The sequence below is a fragment of the Pezoporus occidentalis genome, unplaced genomic scaffold (assembly GCF_034315485.1).
Source record: "Pezoporus occidentalis ecotype Australia unplaced genomic scaffold, CSIRO_AGI_Poc_V1 ctg97, whole genome shotgun sequence".
Classification (NCBI taxonomy): Eukaryota; Metazoa; Chordata; class Aves; order Psittaciformes; family Psittacidae; genus Pezoporus; species Pezoporus occidentalis.
Window position 1 is genome coordinate 528,311 of NW_026916336.1, and position 16,783 is coordinate 545,093.

At 50.2% G+C, this 16,783-nt stretch overlaps 1 long non-coding RNA gene across 2 annotated transcripts; it reads right to left on the bottom strand.

Annotated features, from left to right (window-relative positions):
* Positions 1-413: 413 nt before the first annotated feature.
* On the bottom strand, positions 414-7,043 carry LOC134157524 (uncharacterized). 2 transcript variants are annotated; one of them, XR_009962359.1, is made up of 4 exons: positions 4,464-7,043; positions 4,151-4,313; positions 3,059-3,162; positions 414-803 (listed from the first exon to the last, which is right to left on the bottom strand). It is a non-coding gene; the product is annotated as an uncharacterized LOC134157524 (long non-coding RNA). The 2 variants fall into 2 exon arrangements; XR_009962358.1 differs by having other exon boundaries at positions 4,151-7,043.
* Positions 7,044-16,783: the final 9,740 nt, after the last annotated feature.

The following is a 16,783-nucleotide window of genomic DNA, read 5'->3' on the forward strand; positions in this document are numbered from 1 at the left end:
CAACACAAATCACCACTGCTACCACCAACGACAACAACAATAAGAGAAAATAACAAGGGAAGAGAATACGATACCACCGGCCAAGAAAACGAGTCCCACTCGGAAGCCGGTGTCCTTCCGGGTAACTCCCAGTTACCCCCCACCCCGGGCATGACGTGCTGTGGTATGGAATACCTCCTTGGCTAGCCTGGGTCAGGCGCCCCGTCTCTGCTTCCTCCTGGCTTCCCCTCCTCCCTGGCAGAGCATGAGCCTCACAAAGTCCTTGGTCAGGGCAAACATCACTTAGCAACAACAGAAAACATCGGCTTCACCAGCACTGTTCCCAAGCTGGAAGTCAAAACACAGCACTGCACCAGCTACCAAGAAGGAGAAACATGACTGCTACTGCTGAACCCAGGACAGCAGCGAACCAAAACCAAGCTAATAAAACCTGTCCTTCTCATGCTGAATGCAAGGCAGGGGCAGTTGTGAGATTTGGCAGCCACCACCCCCTGCTGACATGTGTTTTGTACAGCTCTACTAGAAATTGGTTTTGACAGACCCATTTTTGCATGCCCAAAGCAGTTTGGATCACTTAATATGTTTTTGTAGGGTGCCTCTTCCCCATGGGGTTGCCTCCAGTGTTATTTAGCATCTAGAAGCTCAACATTCAGGTTTATGCTTGGGCGACACCTTGCTGCTGTCAGCTCTGTCTTCCATTTTGGGGTGCAGCCCAAGAGATGACCTGGGCATCACCCAGGGCAGGAGGGAAAGCAACAATGCCAATTGTACAAAAAGTGCTGGAAACTTTCTGTTTGGAGAAGCTGGAATAAAAACAGCAAGAAGGGTTTGGATCACAATGAGATCCTCTCCTAACTCTTGAGCGCATGGTAGGGAAGGGCTGATTCTGAGCTGGTATCAGCGTTAGCCATTTCAAGTCAAAATGTATTTGTTTTCCTTGGAACAGAGAAGTCAAACTGGAACAATGGCTGGAACTGACATTTTGCAAGGGAAGATTTTGTTTCATCTTGAAAGGCTGAAACACCTTGAAATATTTTCCAATGGAAATGACATTTTGTTTCTGCTGATGCACATGGGAACCATCTCATCACAGTTTCCATCCTCCTCTAATCACTCCCACTTCAGCAGGAGGGACCCAATCTGCCACCAGCACACAGGGACTGAGGGTGATGGGCAGCCATCAAACCACTATGGAGCAATCCAAGTACTCACCATGGGCACAGCTCATGAAAACGCCCTTTTTAATGGGGAAAATGGAGGGGCAAGACATCCAGTGAGATCCATTTTGGTCTGCATGAGCAAATTATGAGAGGAGCTGTAAGACCTCAAGGGAAGGTGAATAAATAAATAATCTACCTATAATCTCAATGGGCTATGAGCAAGGAAAAACCTGCTACTAAAATGTGACAAGACCTCTCAATACATAAAATAGGCAAACAGCAGGCCTGGGAATAGATTTTAAAGTTCTTGATTTCTATCTGACAGGAGGACATTGCCTCTTTACACATCCTCCACAGGCTACTGGAGGAGACAAGCATGAGAGCAAGTCCCTATGAGGGCTGTGTTCAAGGGCACTGGTGTAGGATTGCTAAAGGTGAAGAGATCCTGTTGTAATTTTTGTGCAGCTACCAGCGGAGCACTGGAATGAAGAGAAGTAAAAAATCCTGTCAGATTTCTATAAAGAAGGGGAGTAAAAGATGACAATTCGGGAATTGGAGTCCTGCTTTGCTGTAGTCTCAGATTTCCTGTACCTGGAGGGTTTGAGAAGCCTCAAACCATTCCTATCTCAAATCCAGACAAAAAGCCCTATTCTTGAGAAGCATCATCAACAGAAGAATGTCCCAGTCTCAGGTTGACAGCAGCATTTCCCTTCCACAGTTTTAAAACATTTCCTTTAGATTATGGCTTTTTTAGTACTATGGGATTTGCTCACATTAATAAACCATCATTTCAGAGCAAAGTAATCTGCCGCTATTTCCTTCCAAATATGGGCTGACAACATTCTAAATGAATACCATTTTTTCCCAACATTCTAAATGAATACAAAAATTCTGGGGTTTGAACCAAAATGTGCCTTTTTCTTTTTTTCTTAATATGAGAAAATAAAAAAAAAATTCCACAGTCAAACCTTTTGGAAACAGGATCTTTCTCTCCTGTTCTCCTTTATTTTGCACGGACAAACCAAGGGGTTCCCAGGCTGGGGAGATGCTTGGGGTCTATTTGTAACAGGTTCAAACCCATCCAGTTCACACAGCCAGCACTTCTCTCACTTTAGCGACCACTTCTCTCAGTCTGGATGCTATAAATGAATGTCAATGGCAGGATACAGTCCACTAAGCATGGTGTGACCCCACAGAAAGAGGATCATAGAATCCTAGAATGGTTTGGGTTGAAAGAACCTTAAAGCTCATCCAGTTCCACCCCCCTGCCATGAGCAGAGACACCTTCCACTATATTGGGCTGCTCCAAGCCCTGTCCAGCCTTTAAGCAACCCCTCATCAGAGTAGGGGTTTGTAGGAATGAGCCTTGGCATGCTGCTGTCCCTCCCAAGTGTACTCATGAAGAACCAGAGACGTAAGACACAGAAGGGTTTCTTTTCCTGGTTTCATTTTCCTTTTCTAACCACAGGGCTGAGGCTTTAGCCAGCATGTGAAGCTCTTGTTAGGCCTAAGAAGAATCTGCACCGGGTCCTCCCTGAAGAACACACCAGTTGTGGTGAGGAGTGCAGTCACACTCTAACATCTATCTGAGAACAGACTGACAGAGAAAATGCTTTTGCTTCCAGACTGCCTTGTGGACCACTGTCTCTGCTGTGGCAGGGCTGGTGGGGGGACTGACTCATGCACCACATCCTTGGACCAAGTCCAGCCAACACAGTCCTCTACCCCATGGGTTTCAACATTACCAGGCCAGCTTAGATTTAAATCAGTGGAGAAACCTGACTACTTACAGCTGCTCCAAGAAGAGTAATGATCATTGATTGACTTACAAACAAGAAAGCAGAGCACCAAGAAATAAACACATCTGATGAAGAGCTGTCAGCTCTGATGATACTCACAGCATGCCTTCACACTTCACTGGTGCTTGCTTCAGAGCCACCCCACAGATGACTGATTGACTTCTTAGCCAGGTATGTCTCTGCTATGGCTGCTTAATTTCACACTAGAAAATGAGACAAATATTTATTGTTTTTACAGGGAAATCAGTAAATTGTTCTGACAGCCATGGTAGAGCACTCCCACCTGAAAGAACTCCTTTGACCAAGAGATACATCATGTTCCTGATGGGGCTGAATTGTCTCAGCTTGGAAATTAGTCATTTTGAATCAGGAACATTGTGTTCCTAGTCTGTATTTTACATCTGTAGCTGGACATTAGGTAAAGGACCTGCCACAAGGTTTGAATCCCAGAGTGAAAGGCATGGCTGAGATTCAACTAATAGGAGCCACACTGGTTGGCTGCACAGAGACATTGCAAACACAGAGCTGGAAGCCTGAGAAACCGTAGGAGGAGGTAGTATGCTCCAGCATAAAAAGGGATGTTGTCAAAGTTGTTCCACTGAAGATGACACAAAGTCAATCATTTCAAGAGCGAGCTGACAGCTCAGGGACCTGTTTTCCCTTGGAAGTGGCATTTTAAATGGCTTTTCTGCACCTTAGGCAAAAAGAGAGGTACAGGAGCTGCTGTTCTTTAGAGAAGAGACTTTGAGCTTCTCACCTGAAGGGAGGGCCACACACCATCACCATATAGGTGGAATGGCAGAGGCCAATGCCTGCACTAGCGGGGCTCGATCAGCATTTAGAATTTCACAGTACTTCTGCAATTCCCTTCTTTTATCACATCTCCTCATGGAGCTGGCATTTAGGAGGAGCAGCTTCATCTGGCAAGATTAGTCAATGCCTGGCAAGAATGATGGAAATCTACATGGGCACCAATGCACTTTTTGGAGGCCAGCTGTTGAGCCCTCCGCAAACAGCCTTTGGGGTGCTGTCATTGGGGGCTGTCAAGCCATTACTTCTTGAGTCTTTCTTTTGGTGAGGAACCACTGAAATCCTCATCCCATTTGGCACAGACCCCCTCTTCCATGATGCCCTGAAACCCCACAGCCTCGTGCTCCCCTCAGCACCATGAAAGGAAAAGCAGTGACTCACCCTGAACGGCATGTTATCCTGCAAGTTCATTAATTTTAGTGAGGGATAGTTTCCTCAATGCCTGTTCCTGTTGTTTGACCCCTGGCTTCACTTTTCTTTCTTTTGCAAGGACAGCAGTTGGCCCAGGTCACAGCAGTGTCAAGCCAGTTCTGGGAACCGCTTCCTGAAACATGTCTGTGTTATCTGTGCACTGGCACACTTCTCAAAGAGTCTCTTGACTGGAAACATTCAACTGGGAAGAGAAACATGTCATCCCATCCCACTCCTGCCTCCTTCCCTGCTCCTTTGGGAAACTGCTGTAGGAAAGAAAAACCTGTCCCTTGCAGAGAGGCTGACCAACAGTAGAACAGGGCTGCTCTGGCACAAGGTCTTCTTCACACAATAGCGCATCTTATCATGGCACCAAATATCAGACAACAGCTTTCCTCATGTGACTTTTTCTATTCCTAATTTATAACAGAACACAATGAAACCACAAAGACAGAAAAGGAAACCCCTTTACAAAGGTTTAAAATTAGGTAGAATAGACTGAGAGGCACCATCAACACTTCCCCTTCCAGCGACAGCACTTCGCGACCAGGCGGCGGCAAACAAAACAGGAGGAGAAGCTGCCAGGCCAGCTGAAGGATGAAGTTGCTGAGAAGATAGCCAAGGAAAGAAGATGTGATGATGTTTGTCCCGTGGAGACTCTCTGGACAATGGCTGACTCATCACTTGTAGGCTGGATCTCTGGGATTGAGCTGTCTTCCCTGCTAGACCAAGGGAGGAATAGGTGGAGTAGCAGTTCCTCTCTCATGACTCAGGCTACCTCCTCCCATCCCCAGAGGCCCTTGTATTGAGGGTCTTACAAGCACCTGGAGACTCAACTACTTTTCCAGTCCCACCAGGAGATTTGCTCTCAGATGGACAGCACCGACTCAGACTCAGTCTGGGCACAAATGAGGCAGAAGCGGTGGGAGAGGAAGATGCCACGAGGAATTAAGACTAAGACAGAACCCCTCTGCTTCCACAGACCACAGTGCAGATGTCATTTAGTCCATCCAAGCAGCAGAAAGCGGGTTCCTTGCTCACTTTCCCGCAGAGGTTGTTGGCACTGGCTGTTGGCAGGGAGCACAAGTTCAGATTAACATCCCTGCTGAAAGAGAAGGGGAAAGTGTCTGCTGTTTCTGGCCACCATGTGCATGGTCCCAGCAGGTCCTGGTGTATGCAGCACTCCGGCTGAGTCCCAAGCACCTGCTGCTCTGTTCCTGCCCTCCAGAGAGGAGAGTAGGGCTGTGCAGGCAAGCTCAGAGCCAGAAAACAGAATCCCATTAAAAAACAGCAACTCTTCTCCAGCCTCCATCACCCCCACTGCCTGTCAAAGGCTCTCTGTGATTTTTCAGGACAGCAATGGACCACATGGTCAGCACTAATGCTGACTTACCCCTGGGATGCTGCAAAATCAAATGCCTTTCAGACGAACCCATACCTGACCCTCTACGCCTGCCTCTGTCCCTGCTATGTTTAGCATGAGATCTTGATCCCACCCAGCAGAAGAGCAATGGCCTTCAGGGCTGGCAGAGAGCCCAGGCATGGGCAGATGCAGATACCGCAGTGCAAAGAGCTGTGGCATGTGAAAGGACTGTCGCTCAGTGCCTGAACCTGGGAGGCACAGTCTTCAGTTAGGATTCAATACCCTGTCTTGAATGCTGCTGCCCCCTCCAAGAGGTGGGGGAAGACACAAGGACAGGCACATAAACCAGTCTAGCTATTGACTTGTCCTGTCAGCCAGGAAAACTCTCAGAGGAGACACCAAGGGTGCAATACAAAGCTGGGGATAAGTAGAAACTCCAGAGGTTTTAACAGTTTGTGATATCTGGGAGAAAGAGGGGGAAGGTTACAGCCTGGTGTGAACGCAACCCATTGAATAAGCATCTGGGATGGGTACAGGCAGCAGGTTCCCTGCACTGCAGATGGTGCCATCCAGATGGACAAAGCAGCTGGGTTTTTGTGCTGGGTGCAGGGTGGTGGTGTCCCCTGCTCTGCTGTGCTATGGTCCAGAGACAGAGGTTTGGGAAAGGGAGTATTATATGCCTGAAAGAAGAAACTGGCATCCTCCTCACAGGTCATCAGCACAAGAGGATTTGAAAGGGCTGCGCTTCCAGCTGTTTTCCTGTTCCTGCAGAGGACTTTGCCCCCCAGGCAACAAGACCACAGCGTTTCCCTGCCTCCTCCAGCCTGGAGGAGCACAAGATATCTCTGACGGGTTCCCCATGCCAACATTTTCCTCTGCAGCATGGAGTCCCTTTCCACTTACTGGACTACTGCTATTCACAGAACACTACTATTCACATACTCTTATGATACAGAGTAAACCCAACATATACAGAGGGAGAAGAGAGAAAGAAGAGCCATAGCTCATTACAGTAGAGCCTTCCCCACCACACACTGCCAAGTCTCATGTTTTTTACCTTCTTTTGCTGCCCTCATCCCAGGAAGCCTCACCTGTGCTGCTGGCATCCTCTTGACTCAGCAAAGTGCCAGGACAGGGTCCTCCTTCAAACATTTCCAGAGTAATTCCCCTTTTTCTCAGGCCAGCTGATGCCAGGACATCTCCCACCTCCTGCAGCCTGCAGAGCCCATGAGGAAAGGTAAACAGGACACTCATCGGGCTCAGAGGGCGTGTGCCCTTCATTAAAAATACTTTGGAAAGTCTGCCTGGAATGCTGGGATGGTTTCCTCTGTCTGATGGGGAATTTCCCCTTATCACTGACAGGGTTTGGACCAGGACCAGACCAAGAGGGGGCTGTACGCAGAAATAGCAGAAATGAGACCAAAAAAAACCCCAGAACTTCAGGAAATCAGTGTGAAAACACATCATTGGGAAACAAGCAGTGCAGATTCAAGGTGGAAATGGAAACCCATGACACAGTAGTAGGTAGAGCAAGTGAGGACCAAGGATCTACAACAGTTGCGTTCATGCCAGCTTGGTGGTGCAGACAGCATAACACAGACACCAGAGGGAAAGCCCTTCTGTCTCCCCAGCATGACATCTGGTGGCTTTCTATGACCAGGGTGGGTACCTTCCATGCCTACATGCCATGGTGCTTTCTGGTCCCACCTCTCAGTGTCTGCTGGTGCTGGCCCTATCCAGAAATGTGATCCTGGACCTGGTCTGGCCCGATCCTGCCTGTATCCTACCCAGCTGGTGGAGAATGTGCAAGGAGGTGCACGTGCACTCCTGAGGTGGAGATGGAGCAATACAGATGTGTTTTGGTTAAGCACTGTGCACCAGGCAATTACACCCTGCTGCTCGAAATGCTCACCTCACCTACGTATTGAGCTTTGTGTGCCAGAGCCAAAAACCTGACAATGCCAGGCTGTTATCTGTGCTGGCACTCAGCACAGACCACAGGCAATCACCTCCCCATCCTTCCTCTGCTTACGGAGCAGGTCAGGGCCAGGAAGACACACAGAGATGTGATAAGAACTGCCTGCACACTGTTAGCACAGGAGGAGATGCAGACTCCCCTGCTGCTGCCCCAGGCTCGCCTCTGCCACTGTGGTGGTCCTGATGGCCACAGGCCACCGTGGGCATGTGGCCCAGGAGAAAACATCACTGAAGGACTGGGGTTATGATGCTGTTGCCTCTGGGTAGTGAAGCACAGGGAGCAATCCCAGAATTAGCTTTTGCCTTGGAAGTGAAAAGGAAAATGAATCACAGAGACGGACTATTTTAAACTCACTCCAGCCTCCTTTGCAAAGTCTGGAAACTCACTGCACAGCCCATAGGGTCTGGTGGTCCCTTTCTTTCCTATGGTGGACAGAAATGAGTGAAGCAGGAGCAGGGTATTTTCCCTGCTTCATCGTTTTCAAGCCATTTCAGGAGCTAAGTGAGTTTCCAAACAGAGGGGTGGATTTGCATCACCCTAATGAAAACTAATTAAAGATAATTATTTAGCCTGTTGAAAATATTTGTGCTGTACCAGGAACACCCTGCAGTTGGCTGTTAAAAGGCAGGAAGAAAGCACTTTTTCCAGAAGCAACTTTTCACGTTGGCTACACTGGTGATTAGAGCTTCTCAAAGGGGCTTTTCACGTACTGTCCACTTACAGAAACTGGCTGGCACAGAGTCGGCACAACCAAACTGATCCTTAAATTTCTGGGGTAGGGAACTCCCTTCCCTACCCAGTTTCATGGGCTTAGGAAACACAAAGGGAGGTGGGTAGAGCAAGGGGTGCAGCTTCATCCCCACCTTTTGTTTTTTGCCTGAAAGCTGCTGGATTTGGGGGTGAAGAGGAGGGTTGTTTGGGGTTTTTTAGAGAAAGTAGATTCCTCCCAAAACACGTTCTCTGCTAGAAAAAACTCCCCAGAACAGGCAAGCAAGCGCACAACAAGCTGCAAGGGAGTAATTTGTATTAAATCAGTAAGTTCTATCAGATGATCTCAGTTCACATGGAAAGCCATTTCTCATAAGCAAAGGGCCAGCCCCTGGTCTGCAGAAATGGATGAGCACCAAGCTAAGCTGTCAGTCACTACGAAGATTCTCACATCTCAGGCTTTTCACAACCACCTTCTGTGGAAAACACGCAATTTTTAATCAAAAGAAGCCCAAATGTGCCACCCTCCGACACATAGCTGGTTTGGGGCAGAACCTGCTGCAGCTCCACCTTCTCCAGAGGTCTCCAGCTGCACCATTCCTCCTTCCCCACAAGGCCACCTATACCCCATCCCACTGTCCTTACAGCCACTGCTTCCTCGTAGAACCACAGAATGGTTTGGGTTGAAGGGACCTTAAAGCTCATCCAGTTCCAACCCCCTGCCATGGGCAGGGACACCTTCCACTAGACCAGGTTGCTCCAAGCCCCTGTGTCCAACCTGGCCTTGAACACTGCCAGGGATGGGGCAGCCACAGCTCCTCTGGGCACCCTGTGCCAGGGCCTCAGCACCCTCACAGGGAAGATCTGATCTCACCCAAGCCACAAAACCCCAATCTAGGAAATAGAAACCATGCAAACTGTGGCTGATGCCTTGTGGTTTCCTCCTTGTCTATTCCTGGAGGCTTCACAGCAGCCATGCGCATGTGAAGCATTATCTTCCCCAACAGTTGCTTGTAGCAAAAAAGCAAAGCATGCCTGCAGAGGGAAGGAGCCAGTGCTCCAGCTCAGCACATCCATTCTTCTCTCTTCTGGTTTCCCTCCCTGATTACTGCTCCAAGATCCTTCTACCGCCTGACTTGCTTACCAACTGCTGGATGAACTTATGCAAGACTTTATGCTGACTTGCTTCTGACAAAGCCCTGTTAAATCTGGGTGAAAATAGCAAAAAATCATCAGGTTTCTAGCGCTATTACAGAAGACAACAACTTCCATCTGGCAGTCAAAAACCTTCAGTCCCTTATCTGGGCCAGCCACCATGTCCTTGAAAGGCACAAACCAGGTCCTCCATCAGCTGCACACTGACTGAGGAAGCCTCTCCCAAGGCAAGAGGGGCTTGGCTGGACACCACGTGTTGCAGGGCTCAGTGGCTTGCCTGCTCTAGCAAAAACCCTCCATGCCAGTGTCCTGAATCCCAGCTACTCAACCCACTCTCAGCCAGACATTCCCTGTCTCCTGGGGCCAGTGAAGAGAGGGGAGCTCCTCTGGGAGTGGATCTGAGGGCATCTCAGAGGGGTTTGGGCAGCCAGTGTTTCAAAGAGGGGTTTGGACCCCCAGACCCCAGCTTCCAGGGAAACAGCATCTTCCCCTGTGACTTGGAGATAAAGCCAAATCATAATACCCCACTATTCAGCAGTGGAAGTGATTAAATGATCCCTTGTGGTGATCAAGCCAAGACTGGCAGCCCTCCTGGGGAAGGTGTAGGTTCAGCCCAAACCCAGGCTTGGGGGTGTTTTGGAGAGGGAACAGTCCAGGATCATCTTAGCTTCTGCAAACCTGACTGCAACAGCAACAGAAGCTTAACCCCTACAATGTTCAAGAGGATTTCAAAATGTGAGCCAAAAAGACCCAAAACCTGAAGCAGAGATAGATCCCACTTCTGAATGGGCTCACAAGGATTCCAGTGAAGACCATACAAGTTTACAGCAGAAGAGGCAATTGCAGTAGGAAGAGAACCATAGCTCCTGGTTGTCTGTGAAGAAAAGCATCTTGGAAAGGACTGAAACAGGCAGGACGACCTGGACTGACCTTCAACAGCTTCCCCCATGGGTAACATCAGGGTCTCATGAGGTTGCAGTCAGGAAAACAGGAGCAAGCTGTCACTGCCGTGCCAAGGCCAAGCATGCATATACCACAACCTTGCCCCTAAAATCCAAGAAAAAGGATTCAAAAGAAAGCCAAACCAGCTGATCTCCTACTGGTGTGGTTTTGAAAACACCTATCTGGTCCCATTCTCACCCTTCAGTCTTATGCCATGAAACTGGCTGCATCTTTTCAATGTGATTGCTCAGTTCCTTATACCAGCTTCCCTGAAGCTTCAGGTGAGTGCAAATTTAATAAGTAATAGATAAAACAACAGCACTTACCAACACCGGTATCATTAGAGCAGTGAAGTCAGGTCTGCAGAAGAGAGCAACACCTTCTATTAATATCCCTAAGCGAAACATCACCTCGTAAGCATTGTCTTGCTACAGGTTTGCACGTAACATCCTGTAAATTTTCCCAGTTTAGTTTCTAGCAAAGCTTCTGTTAATTATGCAGAGATACTCATCAAACTGCTTTCTGAATGATTAGAACCGGTCATATGTCTCCAAAGCCCAGGCTGGGCAGCTGGAGCATGTCCTACACCCAGCATTCATTCCCTGGCTACAGAAACGTGCACACGTGAAGCCTCAGCTAGAATACTAACTAGAAGAGATTGCTAAAACATTAGCTACTGGGTTTTCCACTAATCCTTGGGGTGCCAGATAATTCACAGGGGTTGGACGAGAAGACAACATGATGAACAAGAGGATGCCATGGGCTCCTGCTATCTTTATCAGGGCTAGGCACTTGCAAACTATTTGCCTTAATATCTCCCTGTTTTAAGAAAAGTGATCAGATGAGTTGTTTCAGTGATCAAGTGCAGGTTTGCGTCTAAAAAGAATCTCAAAATAAGTTATACAGCCCAAATGTACCCTCTGGACCAGAATTTCAAGCAAGAGAAACTTCCACATGCTTCCGGATGCTTCATTTGTTGCGGGAGGGCTGAATCACAGCATTTGACTCATCACACTGACGAATTCAGCTTTCTCCAGAAAAACTCACCATGGCACAACCTCTGATATTTCCCCTTCTCTGGATCAAGAAATAGTCAATCTATTTCCCCAGAGATGTCAAAACTCAAATGCTTTGTTGAAACTCTTGCCTGCTGTATATCATCCAAGTTCAGTTTCCAAGGCCTCAAAACTGTTAGTCAGGAAGGAACACAGACCAATGCCAGTGGTGCAAACATAGCAAAAAGGCAACCTAAGTCAAGGTGTTAAGTAATGTGCCCCAACGGTTACTTACACAATTTCTCACTATCCTATAGGGCTGTGGGGCAAAAGGAAAGAAAACAACGTAGCTCGAGAGCCAAGCCAAATCAGCAGATTGATAGAGTCCTTTGACCCTCCTGGCCATGGGCTTTCAGCAATATGCACAGACCCAAAACGGCTTGAAGGTTTCCACTTCCCAGGCATGACCCAGGTTGAGCTTCAAGACAGTTTCCACCAAGTTGCTTTCTAAGCCAGGAAATAAATGAATTTAAAACAACCCCCCGCTTCAAAGCTACTTATGGCAATTCCTGGCTTCCTCCTCTTTTGTCTCCTCACACCCCAGTTGGCTTTATTTTTTTTAATGAGGAATATTTAAGGACATTAAAGCTACTGCTGCCAAGCAGCCAAGCCCAGGGAGTGGAGCCAGAGAGGTGGCTGCCACTGAGAAGTAGGGCAAGAGTGACTTCCCTTGCGGGAAGGCTTGACTACATTGACCACAGACCTCAAGCTGCTTGGGAGCACAAGTCCTGCAGCCGGGCAGACAGGATTTCCAGCCCAGAGAACAATTGCCATCAGGATGTGTTGTTAAGGTCACAAGTGGAAGCAGAAGTGCCGGCGACTTCGCCTGGAAGCCGTGGTCTCCATGCCAAGATTCCCCAGAGAGCCTTTTCCAGGCTCCAAAGCTAAGTAAGGCTTTGAAAGAGACACATAGGACCTGGAGCCAGACCCTTCCTGCAAGCAGCAACAACGGATGCTCAGCCTTCCCCAGAGCAGCAAGCGCACCCTTGATATCTGCTGATGCATGGAGGAAGGATCAGCCCACAGGAGTCCAAGGGTGTTGCTCCCAAAACTTATTCTCTGGGAGAAAAGCAGCAAAGCTGAGCACAAGTTGGCCAATGCTATGTGATACCTGGGCACAGCTTCCAGGGAGCACCCTGAAATGGTCCCTTGAGGCAGAACAGTGCTGCCCAGAGCTGGTGCAATCCAGACAGGACTGAACAGCTTCTCTAATGATGTATAATACAGGAAGGGACAAAATTGCACCTCTGCTGTGAGACAAGCTGACAGAGCTAGGATGGTTCAGCCTGGAGAAGAGAAGGCTGCTGGGTGACCTTAGAGCAACTCCCAGTGCGTAAAGGGGTTACAAGAAACCTGGAGAGGGGCTTTGGAAAACGGCCTGTAGGGACAGGACAAGGGGAATGGCTTTAACCTGACAGAGGGGGCATTATTTAGATTAAACATAAGGAAGAAGTTCTTTAGCAAGCCAGATGAGGCCTCGGCACAGGATGCCCAGAGAAGCTCCCTGGCAGTGTTCAAGGCCAGGCTGGACAGGGCTTGGAGTAACCTGGTCTGGTGGAACGTGTCCCTGCCCATGGCAGGGGGTTGGGACTGGCTGAGCTTTGAGGTCCCTTCCAACCTAAACCTTTCTGTGACACTACCCTAGGCCTTGAGACTATGACCAGAGAACGAGGGGAGAGAGCAGCAGTCATCCAGCAGGTAGGGAGTACAGCCGCCCATGTCAGCGGTCTCAGCTGGCTGGAGGGGATCAGGACAGGAACCGGAAAACCAGACGAGATGCTCATTGAGCACACACAGACCCTCAGCATTAACAGGGGAAGGGAACCGAGCAGCACTTCCCAGCAAGCTGGCTGCGTAAGGTGGCATTTTTCTTTTCATCAAGGGATGCTGCCCAACCAGGCAGAGCTGGGCATGAGTCAACCAGCAGCTCCCAAGGCTGGGCCATGCAGCAGAGGATCTGCAACCCTGGGAGCTGCACCCTGCTCTTCCTTTCTTCTCCTCTCCCCTCTCTCTCTCTCTGTGGTTTCAGCATAATGTTTTCGCGCTAAGCCTGCAAGCACGCGTATGCGGAGACTTGCCCATTCCTCCTCCAAAAGCCCCCTGAGCCATGGGATTGACGTCAGCAGAGCACCAGCTGTCAAACAATGGAGATTAAGGCTTGGCAGGCTGTGCCAAGCCATGGGAGCGTGTGTGCCTCCCCGGGCAGGTGAGCAACATTCCCCACCGAGCAGGAACAGGCACATTGCATCAAACCGGCCACCTGCACCTGGACACAAGACCTAACCTGATCCCATGGCAGGGGCCAAGTCATGCCCAGGCAGCCAGCGGGGCTCGGCAGCCCCCACTGTGCATGCCCAGCAGTCCCCCCCTGGGGCGAGGGCAGCCCTGCCCTTATGCAGGGTTGGGAAGAGGCAGAGCCCTGGTGTTGGCTGCTCACGGCTCCAGCCCACGTAAGAGGTTATCCTGCATGCCAAGAGATGCGCGGTGCCGGGAACAGGCCCGCGGCACCATCCCTCCCTGTTCTGCCCAGCGCAGGGACAGAGACGATGACATGCTGCCTCTTGCAGAGGTGCGTCTGCGCTCAAGCCAAGGCCTCAAGGTGCTCAGCCCACAGGGTCTGGACCAGGGCAGATGGACAGCTGCAGGATGCACAGTCCTCACCTGTGGCGAGAGCCTAGGCATCAGGGAAAGCATGGGACGTGGTGGGGCTGGCACCAGCTTTGGAGAGAGCTGCTCCTAGTCCTGCGGTGCTGGCTTTGCACAATAACACTCCCATTCCTGACAGCAGGGGTGGCGGGACCTGTCTTTTACCAAAACAAAGATGGGAGAACTGCAAACACAGAGGTCACCCAGCACTGCCTATCATAACTCTTTTCCTCACCCCTCCCAGGCTGGGCTTGACTGTAGCTGGGAGCCCTCAGTGGCTGAGAGAGTGGACAGGCAGAAACATCCTTGTAACCAAAGCTGAACCCAAACCAAAGAGCAGAGCAGCAGCCTTCCTCCTGATCTCAACTCCAAACAAGCAAACTCAGGAGGACACCTGAGGTTAAAGAGATACAATCTACAGCGCCCAGAAATATGAATAAACCAGGATTTGATAGTTCCAGCATGAACTGTAAATCCTGTTGGGCTCCTGCCCTGCTTGCTGGGAAGACCTCCCACCTCGGTGTGCCTACAGATTCTCACTGGATTCACAAGCAGAGCACTTGGCTCACCCAGGCACAGCATGTCCATCAACATGGATAGCCAGTGTCCACGTCCTGCCCCCTCCCTCTGCACCAGGGTGGAACCCCAGACCCTTGGGAGAGCAGCAGGAGAGCCAGGCTGCAGTGTTTCTCTCCTTGTTCCCACTGGCCAGGGCTCCCATAACTCACGCTTCCCATGGGAACACCCTTTGATGAGGTCCTGCCACTAATGACGGTGACAGTGCACAGTGACGCAGGTTGGCCCACGCTGCCCTGAGGAGGAGAAGGGCAGGGCAGAGCCCAAAGCAGCTCAGCTGGACTAAACCCAGAGCACCCTGCCCCAGAGACCCTAAGCTTAGAAGGAAGGAAGGCACAGTGTTCAAGAAGCAGCCCTGAACACCATAGTGCCCTCAGGGCTGAACAAGGCATGCAGAACTTCTGCTCCCCAGGATCAGTCCCTGCTCTCGGGAGATTCAACCCTGCATCTTGCACCTTCTCATGCCCTTCAAGCCAAACCTCCTGGCACACACTGCCTTTCACCCAACCTTATCACAGGGCCTGGCCCAGCATGGCCGGATGGGAGGGGAACAGATGGCCTGTTAGTCCTTCCCATTTGTCCTCCCTCAAGACACTCTCAAAGGAAAACCCTTGAGGTCACTGTTCTATTTTCATCAAGCAAGGGCATCCATCACATCAGTGTTAGGAGGGCCTGTGCTGAAGGCAACTACTCAAGGAGAAAGCTCTGACCAGAAAGGCTCATACAGAACAAGCAACCCAAAGTCCAGACCATAACAACCACATCTTGCCTACCTGCCCATGGCTGATGGGACACCTTAAATGCTTCACATCACCCCCACCAAGAAGAGAGAAACAAGCACCAAGCAACTGCAAAACCCTGTATTATCCTTTGTGACCCATCCCAGCAGACCACTCATCATGCTTTGCAAGTGTCAGTGTTCAGTGCGGGTGGTGCTGGGGTGACTCACATACGGATGGCCTTGCAAAGAGCTCTGCTGTGCCCCAGGCACATCAGGCTTGGTGCGCACCAGTAAGTCAGGCTGCCTTTGTCATCCCACACACACAGTGGCCCCTGGCATCAGTGTGCACAGGCAGGAGATGGCCGAGCCTCTGCCAGCTCCACTCACAGCGGCTTTTCACCACCCTCCCTGAAGAAAGGGCTCGGACAAGACTGTTCTGCATATCATTAGTGACAGGACAGAGGGGAGACTGACATGAGATTTTAGGCAGAAGCTCTTCCCTGTGAGGGTGCTGAGGCGCTGGCACAGGGTGCCCAGAGAAGCTGTGGCTGCCCCATCCCTGGCAGTGTTCAAGGCCAGGCTGGACAGGGCTTGAGCACCCTGCTCTAGTGGAAGGTGTCCTTGCCCATGGCAGGGGGTTGGAACCAGATGAGCTTTAAGGTCCCCTCCAACCCAAACCAGTCTGGGATACTATAACTGAGATGGCACCATGTTTTTTTTGCCCCGTGCTTCTCAGTCAAGAAGTTTCCAACCTAAGCCAGAAATATCCTGAGGGTTTTGCTGGCACAATCAACCTGAAGTGCCAATATCCAACCACAGCTTTTTTAACCACTTGGCGCTGTGCTACTCCATCCCATCACGCTTCCCCCTGGAACTGGGATGGCAACAGGGATGGACAATGCTGACGCAACAGCCAGTAAGACACACTGTGCCCACAGAGCCACCACGTAAAGCCTAACTCTGCCCTCCTGGCTGGGCTTTGGGTCATTGCAAGGACCTCAGCACCCCAGGAGACCAACTTCCACCACTACCAGTGCTGGGAGAGGACTTCTGGTTCCCACAGGGCTCCCTGGCTGGAGACCCCTCCCTGTATAGAGGCAGTACAGGGAGGGACTAGAGAACTCATCCTAACACAGCAGCTCAGTAAACACCAGGTTCCGTCCCAACCCAGTGAGGACAGATGGCAAAGAGCCACCACAGCCGTAGTGCCATGTCACTGCAGCTGGACATCTGCTGCTCCCCAGCCTACCCTGCATGGCCTCAGTGTGTTCTGAGTTTCTTCTGGGTCCAACTCCTTGTGTTTCCCACTGGGTTTGCTGTCTTTTCAAGAAATACAGGTGGTTTGTGCTCATTCAAGCTGTCCTCCATCTGAAGGCTGAAGTTTTCCTGATGGCCCCAGGAGGTGGACCTATTTCAGCCCCGATCAGTACATGCCACTGCTACCTCCACTGAAGTACAC